This window comes from Maniola hyperantus, chromosome 1 (assembly GCF_902806685.2).
Source record: "Maniola hyperantus chromosome 1, iAphHyp1.2, whole genome shotgun sequence".
In the NCBI taxonomy this organism is placed as follows: Eukaryota; Metazoa; Arthropoda; class Insecta; order Lepidoptera; family Nymphalidae; genus Maniola; species Maniola hyperantus.
Window position 1 is genome coordinate 4423741 of NC_048536.1, and position 9682 is coordinate 4433422.

At 39.5% G+C, this 9682-nt stretch overlaps 1 non-coding gene across 1 annotated transcript; it reads right to left on the minus strand.

The window, feature by feature from the left end:
- Window positions 1-6102: 6102 nt before the first annotated feature.
- Window positions 6103-6173, minus strand: TRNAG-CCC (transfer RNA glycine (anticodon CCC)). Its single transcript has one exon. It is a non-coding gene; the product is annotated as a tRNA-Gly (tRNA).
- Window positions 6174-9682: the final 3509 nt, after the last annotated feature.

Here is a 9682-nt window from a genome sequence, read left to right on the forward strand (position 1 = left end):
CCCGAGGGATTTTTAAACCCAGCTACCCGGATGAAGTCGCGGGCATCATGTAGTCATCCATTTAACTTACACCCAGCAGTTTCTTAATTTTATACACAAATGCTAAGGGTCTACTAGCAGTAAAATTTGCGGCTCTGGCATACTTGAAAAACTCATGGTCGCTGGGAAGATCGAAGGAAAGAGACCCCGCGGACGTAGCCCGAGACGCGTTGGTCAGACCAAATAAAAGAAGCTGTCGACACACCTATCTGCGATGCAATCCACGCGGCAAGAAACAGAGGGATGGAAAAAAATTGCAAAACATCGTAGCAAAGGTTGTATCTAAGGGGAGCCCCGATCCTCATAGTTGAGGGAGCGACGCAGGAAGAACTCTGGCAAGTCACCAACACTTCACGTCTGAATATTATACTATACTAAAGAGTAAAGTCCCAGGTCAACTTCTGCAAGCTTTTTATAATAAAACTAGCAATCACCCGCAGGTTCGCTTGGCGAAAATATAAATCTGCTTTATGTTCTAGCCCGTGAGAATTTTAAAAAATCCGGTCTTGATTCTTGCCTATATTATAAAGGTCCCTGTAACAATATTACTGCTTGCTAACTTCAAAGGTTTGAGCTGGGCGTTGGTGAGTCGATCAGAGAGAAGTGAGTTAGAACTTTTCTTTTAATCCATATACTTCCATACTTATTCCATACCAATATTATAAATGCGAAAGTATGTCTGTCTGTTTGTCTGTCTGCTAACTTTTCACGGCCCAACAGTTTAACCGATTTTGATGAAATTCGTACATGGTAAATTCGTAAATGGTACAGAGTTAGCTTACATCCCGGGGACAAACATAGGCTACTTTTTATATCCCAGAAAATTAAAGACTTTCCACGGGATTCTTAAAGGACCATCCGATTTACTTATATGAAATTTGCTACAGAGGTACAATAGCTTGCATCACGGAAATTGACATAGACGACTTTTTATCCCGGAAAAGCAAAGAGTTCCCACGGGACTTAAAAAAAAGCCTAAATCCACAAGGACAATGTCGCGGGCATCACCTAGTTTTAGATAATATTTAGACTTACAATCTTACGTTGACGTACCAACGATAGCTGGCTTTGGCAAGACATTTCGTACATAATTTTAATTAAATGTACAAAGTAGCAAGTAGTAGGTATGAACTATGAAATTAAGCCTATTCGTATAAAATCTAGAAAGGCGCTATAAAGCAAGTAGACTTTTAATTACCACAAACGCTTAATGTCTTTATAAATAACGATACTCTATCGATAAACAAGTTGCTGTAAAATGAACATCACTGATGTTATCGCGTCATCGATTAAAACATTTTGATTAGCTTTCAACTTACGGGCAATGTCATAATCTGTAATCTGAAACGTCTTAAACGCCATTACGCTTAATATTACAACCTGTCTTTTTATATTGGAATTAAATTCCATACATTAGTCTAGCTGTAATAGTATGAGACACGATGCCACCCCGCTCAAGTGACTATGCAGGAATGGTCCGATAATGATCTGAGATGTAAACGTCGATATGTCTTCGATGCGGACACTAGACATCCCTATTGAAATCGTGAGCCTGACGAAAAACTTAATGAATTGTGACTTATAATGACGCATGTAGAAAGGATATTGACTGTGGAGACTCTAATGGAGGGACAGTTGAGATAATAATCAAGTATTTCGAGCGATTAGGTACATCTATTTTATTATTGATCTCGGGTATTGTGCTTAGTGTCTTCTTTTTCTCTGACCAATTTAATCGATATCTATTAGATAATATATAAGGAATTCGTTGGTTCTATCCGTATCTTTTAAGTCTAAGATCTATATTATTTGCGCATTCGTATGGTTCAAGATTCAGGAAGCTTCGAGACATCTTCACGTCCAAAATTCCTCAGTGCTTGAAGACCAAAGTCTTCGGACAGTGTGTGTTGCCAGTAATAACTTATGATGAGACATGATCACTAACTAGGTCCATAAGAAAGCTCAGAGTCACTCAGTGGGCGATCGATGGAGAAAGCTATATGCATGGAATTTCTCTACGTGGTCAGGCGGCGTAAGACCGTGGTGAGTGGAAGTCTCTATACCTATGTCCTATGTCCAGCAGTGGGGGTCTATCGGTTGATAATGATGATGATGACGGTCAAGATATTCGACTGAACGAAGTAATACTAAACAATTGTAAGAAAATGAAAATATGAAACGTTTATGCGGCCTTTTTCAATAAGTCTCGCAATCGGCTCGACTCAACAGCATTGTTTAAACACAACTAATTAAGTAACTCATTCCGCTGCGAACTAATAAAATATTACGTTATTATGAAATTACTGTAAACGCTCGAGTATGGTCACAAGCGTTTACAGTAATAAAGCTTTAATATGTGCCGAATAAATGTGAGCATAGTGTGGATACGGTGGCTCCATGTAAACATTTTATATAAAATATTGATGACGCGTATACCCATGACTTCGTGTACGAAGTCATACACGTCTGTGATCCGCCTGGATTAAGATTTCTTAAAATCTCGTGGAAACTTTCAAGATAAAAAGTTGTCTATGTAGTTTTATAACCCAGAACAAGTATATTTTCCTGTTTAGATATACTTAAGCTTTACTGCGATTCACTGGTGGTACAATAAAGTGGTGTACATCGACCTTAAGCAGGAGATAGCGGATTTGTAGAGCATTGTCTCTGTCGTGGAGACCGATAAAACGTCACATAGGTATGAGTGACAGAGACATCGCTCTACAAACCCGAAACGTCATTCTGAAGGCCGATGTACATTACCTTCTGCCGCGTAGGTACCGTACGCTGATAAAGCTCGCTGGTAGACCTACGCAAAACCGCGATTTTATGAGACAACAAGTCGTGAGTAAACCTTCGTAATCTTGAAAAAGTTCATCGAGCAAGGCTACCGGCCTTGGGAAGTTAGAAATGCGTGTCCGGGATTGAACCACCGACCTTTCTAAAAGGAGGCCGATGACGTCTGCAGCCGTCTGAACCACTAAGCTGTTACTGCACTTTAGTAGGTACATCAAGTCCATATAGATTGACAGATTTGAAAATTCATAAACTTGTTCGTCGATTTTCTGTAAAATATTTTGCTCCGCTCGATCCATACAACTCTTTCCCAACATCGAAGAACAATAACTCGTAAATATTTATCACCCGTTACAAATGAGCATTTTTGAAAAGGCACTAATTATTTCCACAATCCGTTGAAACAAATCAAAAAGAATTGATTTGCCGCTTAGGTTTGAACACCGCAATTATTGGTTACGACAATGTTATCTATTGTAGATTGTATCATCATCATCATCATCATCATCGTCAACCGATAGACGTCCACAGCTGGACATAGTCTCTCATAGGAATTTCCACACGCCACGATCTTGCTTGAATCTCAGGAACATTGCGGGTTTGAAAAATACTAAATCACTAAAACTACAAAATGAGGCAAATGGTCATTGGCATTGGATTGTGTTCAGGTACTATAACAATAACGCTAAGTTTGTGCTAGTGTATTGGTTACACCCAGTATAACTTGCTTTAACGGTGAAGGAAAACATCGTGAGGGAACCTGCATCGCTTTGAGTTCACCATAATAATATTCTTAAAGATGTGTGAAGTCTGCCAATTCACACAATGCCAACGTGGCTGTCTATGACCTAAACCCTTCTCATTCTGAGAGGAGACCCGTGTTCAGTAGTGGGTTGTATTATGATTTTGATGAAATTGTAATCATGTGGCTTCGTGTGGGTGGTACGCTTCTTAGCTTACCTGACATAGATTTCTAGGTAACATACAGACAAGTGAAACCAAGCAAGCAAAAGTTACACAAAAACCTTGTCATTAGACGTAGTAATGTACCTAGATACATTACGTAAGTGCTGCATTAGTCAAACGGTATACAAACAAGGTTAAACAGATAAATTATTGGGGTTTTTATGAAAACGCACGTAATCCATCATTCTGCACGTGTCGCCGCTTGCGGTTTTTCTCGCCATCATCGCCTTGTACGTGGACACGATTGTGCTACGTCTACACTGCTGAGTTACCTCTGGCTGTAGTTTTATCTTTGACACTATTGCGTGTTTAGTGAAAGTATTTATAGACTAAGATCCAAATAGTGCCAGAATTGCCTTATTTTTTGAGGAACAAACTGTTCCATACTAACCAAGCAAGACAAAACATGCCAATAACACATTTATAAGAAGAAGCTGCGACCAAGTTAACCAGTTATTTTCATCTTTTAAGATTGTTTTCATCTCTCTCTCTATAAATATAAATTGACAATTTAAGTTTCCACTTTCCACTATTAAAGATTGCACCCTATTTTAGTGCGAAGTTATGTCTTAGGGCTTTTTATATTGATGGGGTTTAATGGGGTAAAATCGAACTTCAGGTGGTGGCCACACTGTTTTTCATACAAATAACTACCCTGATGTATAAAAATGACAACGTCAGAATTCCACCGAAAGTATAGGATCCCGCTATAGAACGACCTTCACCGAGCTGGTTAATGGATGAAACGTATTTTATATGCAATTTAATATCTCAATAAATATATTGCATATGAGTTGCCTAAATAAATTCAGTCCAGGATGATTAATTGATAATAAAAAAAAATTTTTTAATCATTTCGCGAAAGTGTGTCTGTTTGACTGTCTGTCTGTCTGACTGCAAGCTTTTCACGGTCCATCCATTCAATCGATTTTGAAGAAATTTGGTACAGAGATAGCTCACATCCCAGGTTAGGACATTATTTATCTAACTTTAAGGCTACTATTTATCCCGAAAAATCAAAGAGTACCCACGGGATGTTTAAAAACCTAAATCCACGCGGACGAAGTCGCGGGCATCATCTAGTTCTATATAGGTACTTAGGGCTACCTAGGTCGCGCATACGCCTGTAAGTTTTACTCACGTAAGTAGCTTACAAGATAAAATTAGCTATGTAGTTTCATCCAGTCGCTCCCTCCATCTGTCTGTACTCTGTTTTAAAATGGACAGATCATATTTTCATAGATATCATATAATAACTTATTTTTCGTGTAGTGTGTGCTTAGCTTAAAATATATTGTATGTAAGTATAATAGTTACATTGAACTAAATCACTAAAGCAATTTCTAACATTGTTTTCCTTTAATGGTTTATGTTTAAATGAGCTTTAAGTTGAAGTAAAAGAATAGTTCATAGCAGTGGCGTGCACAGGGTTTGAAGCCAGGGTAGGCATTAGTTAGGTAGGAACCTGTTTACTGCCAGGTCCTAATGAAAAATATGCATTGAGCTTACAACTGGGGTAAGCAGTGAATTTATGCCTCTATGACCTGCACGCTACTGGTTCATAGGTACCTATCTATACAGGGTGTAAGAACGCTAGCTAAAACCAGAGATAATTTATTAAAACTTAGCATTAATGTTATTCCTACTGCCTAAACACAAACCAATACCTACCAATAACCGTTTACTTATCTAATTTTGAAGTTTTATTCGCGTGCAAAATACAAATTAAACAATAATTTGCCGCGGCCTGTCTCATTTCCATTCCATCACGGCTTCTGTCACAATAAATTCACATAAATAAATAATAATTTACATAATTCATGTCTGAGTCACATCTCGTTCACTCAATTCGACAAGGTTCTATTTGAATTCGTAATGCTAATGAATATAGAACTATGTCTAAGCAAATCCTGTCGATGTATGTGAAATCTTTTGGCTAATTTGTTGATTTCCCATAGTTGGAATGTATGTGGGATTTTTGGCGCTTGTAGCGGGTTCGATTCCCATGTCGACCTCCAAGGACTGATACTTCAAATATGTTCGGTATTTTGTAACGTGGGAGGCATAATTAAAACTTCTAGTAAAAAAGCATACAATAGATTTTCTTACATATTTTATACAATCGTTGAACTAAAAGTTTTGTTACGACATGAAAAGTAGAGTAAGTAGCGACATCTGTTGGATGGGTTGATTGTCAAGTTTATTATTATTCAAAACATGTCCTGAAATTAATTAAATTTATTTTTAAAAAATGCAATAAAATAGAAAAGTACGTCTTGCAATAATAAATATCAAAAAGAGTGCACTGCCCGGGAATCGAACCCGGGTCGCAAGAATGGGAATCTTGCATGATACCACTACACCAGCAGTGCTCGCTAATCGATGATGAATTTTCTAACTGCTTTAGTCTTAATCATTTTTCCGGACTTTTGGAAATAAGGACTACCTACCATAACAAAAACGTAGGATATTAAAATAAGTATAATTTAGGTAATACTTGTGTGTGTGTCCACATGGCCAGCGTGGTAGACTATGGCCAAAGCCCTTCTCACTCTGAGAGGAGACCCGCGCTCTGTAGTGAGCCGGTGATGGGTTGATCATGATGATGATGAGGTAACACTTTGCGACTTAGTCCGAGTGGATTGTTCAGTCATTGTAGCGTGAAGTATTAACAAACTTCCAAACATCTAAACTTTTACATGTACCTAGGTATGATATTAGTAAGATCATTTAGTATCTAAGGCCGACTAGATGTTATTGTCGTTCTCCCCCATCTCCCCCTTACCCCTGACCGTGAGGTCGCACGAGCAACAGTGAAGAATTCATAGCCATGACCACTCTGTCAAAAGTGAACGATTGAGAAGAAGCATAAAACCCTACCTTCCTCAATATAGGTACACGAATCACTATACCGACAGTAAAATTCCACTAAACCACACTAAACTCCTAAAAAGTGTACCGGACGCCAGCACGTAAACACGAAGCGGCGCGCATGCAGTAAAAATGCTGTAAAATTTTGATGTTTCTATTCAACACACCCGTTCCTGTCTAACATGTGGAAAAACATACATCCTTCTCGCTCCCCCAACTGAGAATGGCTCAGATTATTATCAATGCACTTTACATAAAGCAGAAGTTCCGAAGTCTGACGTTTATGTGATCTTGAAAGTAAATCGTATAGGTTTAGTGGGCGATAAGTGGCAGGGAAACGAGGTGTCAAGTGATAAAATTAATAAATGGGGCTAGATCTCATCGCTAGCTTAAACGTTTTATTTATACAGCTACAGGGTATAAAATTGCTGTATATATAGGCCATTGATATGTTGTTCACAAATCAAGATTACGTACCTATGCATATCATCATCATCAACCGATAGACTCCACTGCTGCACATAGGTCTTTGTAGGGACTTCCACAAGTCACGGTCTTGCGCCGCCTGAATCCAGCGGCTCCCTGCGACTCGTCTGATGTCGTCCGTCCACCTAGTGGGGGTTCTTCCAAAGTGCGCTTTCCGGTGCGAGGTCACTTTTTAGCACCTTGGGACTCCAACCTTTATCGGTTTTTAAGATAAAAGGAACCCTTATCACTATGCTGTCTGTCTGTCTGTCTGTCTGTCCGTCGTGTGTGTCAAGAACACCTAAAGGGTAGGTACTTCTCGTTGACCTAGAATCATGAAAATCAGCAGGCAAGTATCTACTAGGTAGGTCTCTTAGCACAAGTAATGGGCAATTTATATTTAAGCAATTCCTCTTGTTCAACTTTTGCATATTTTCTGCTGCTGATAATAAAAACAAAATTCGAAGAGAGTCCGCGACAGGTTGAGATGGCAATCGGGGTATGAGGGACCGATTGCCATCTCGACTTGTCGCGTACCTACTATACCAACCACGTTCTCCGTCATCAATGGTATACCAACTAAAAGTATATTAAAACTAAATTTGTGTTTTACCAAAGAAGATGCTGTATCGGCTTCCCTTTATTCAGTTGGTGTGCGTTGCACCTTAGATGTTAAGTTCTAGAAAATACAATCAGCAAAATCCCGGCTACCTAAAATCAATCTCATAATGATCGCTTCACACGCTCCTAATGATCGGAGATGTTATCTTATTACCAATTTCATCGGAATGCGAGCGCAGGAATCAATATAATTTCTCCCCTAATGGATCGCTAATAGCCTTAAACTGACCACTAAAATGGCGCTGCGAGTATATTTTTGTTCAACCATTGTGTGGTTTTGGTTAAAGCTGTGAGAGCCTAGCTAGTCGGTAGGACGTCCGCCTTTTGATCGGAGGTCGGGGGTTCGATCCCGGGCACGCACCTCTAACTTTTCGGATCTATGTGCGTTTTTAATAATTAAATATCACTTGCTTTAACGGTGAAGGAAAACATCGTGAGGAAACCTGCATGCCTGAGAGTTCTCCATAATGTTCTCAAAGGTGTGTGAAGTCTACCAATCCGCACATGGCCAGCGTGGTAGACTATGGCCAAAACCCTTCCCACTATGCGAGGAGACCCGTGCTTTGTAGTGAGCCGGTGATGGGTTGATCATGATGATGATGATGATTGTGTGGTTTGAGTTTGACAAAATTGTACAAGTACAATTTGTACAGTATGCGGCCAAAAGTGATAAACATCGATCTTTAGAAGGAGACAGCAGATTTGTAGGTAGAGCACTGTCTCGGTCGTTGAGGCCGACAAAGCGTCATATGGGTATGAGTGACAGCGCTCTACAAAGATGAAATGTCATTCTAAAGGCCGATGTTAATGTAAATTAAAGAGTTCCCACGGGATTTTCAAAAACCTAAATCCACGCGGACGACGTCGCGGGCATCAGCTAGTGATTCATAAAAGCTTATTTGGTTACATGAAATAAAATGAAGCTGCAGCATTTTATCAGCCCAATCGGACTGTATAAATCTTCAGTGTGAAATTATATCAAACTAGCTGATGCCCGCGACTTCGTACGCGTGGATTAAGATTTTTGAAAATCCCGTGGCAACTCTTTGATTTCCCGGGATAAAAAGTAGCCTCTGTCACTCTCCAGGTCTTTAACTATACCCATGCAAAAAATCACGTTGATCCGTTGCTCTGTTGCGACGTGATTGAAGGACAAACCAACAAACTAACAAACCAACAAACCAATAAACCAACAAACCAACAAACAAACACACTTTCACATTTATAATAATATGGGTACTGATTAGTCAGCGTCGTCCTTGGTGTATGTTAGTCATTCAGGCTTTTCAGAGATGAATAAACTTATCAATTAAGCCATGATTCACGTAATTTTCTCAGTAGCTGCCATTGTTGCAAAGATCTGGAATTTTGTTGGTACGTGTATACCCGGATACTTACGTGTAATGCTACTCGATTATGGTGCAATAAAAAAAATTGCAGAAGCTGTGGTAGCCTAGTGGTCAGGACGTCCGCCTTCCAATCGGAGGTCGGTGGTTCGATCCCGGGCACGCACCTCTAACTTTTCGGAGTTATGTGCGTTTTTAAGTAATTAAAATATCACTTGCTTTAACGGTGAAGGAAAACATCGTGAGGAAACCTGCATGCCTGAGAGTTCTCCATAATGTTCTCAAAGGTGTGTGAAGTCTGCCAATCCGCACTTGGCCAGCGTGGTGGTAGACTATAGCCAAAACCCTTCTCACTCTGATAGGAGACGCGTTCTCTGTAGTGAGCCGGCGATGGGTTGATCATGATGAACAAAAATTGCAATGCGGAAATCGAAGTCGCGCCTTATTTTTCATGGTCTAAGGTTCGGTCCAAGTTTGCTAGATCCTTTCAGTCCATTTGTTTTTGTTTTTAACTATTGCAATAGTTTTTTTTGTAAGTAACAAATTCTATAAATAGGTATGTAATTTTTATAGACATA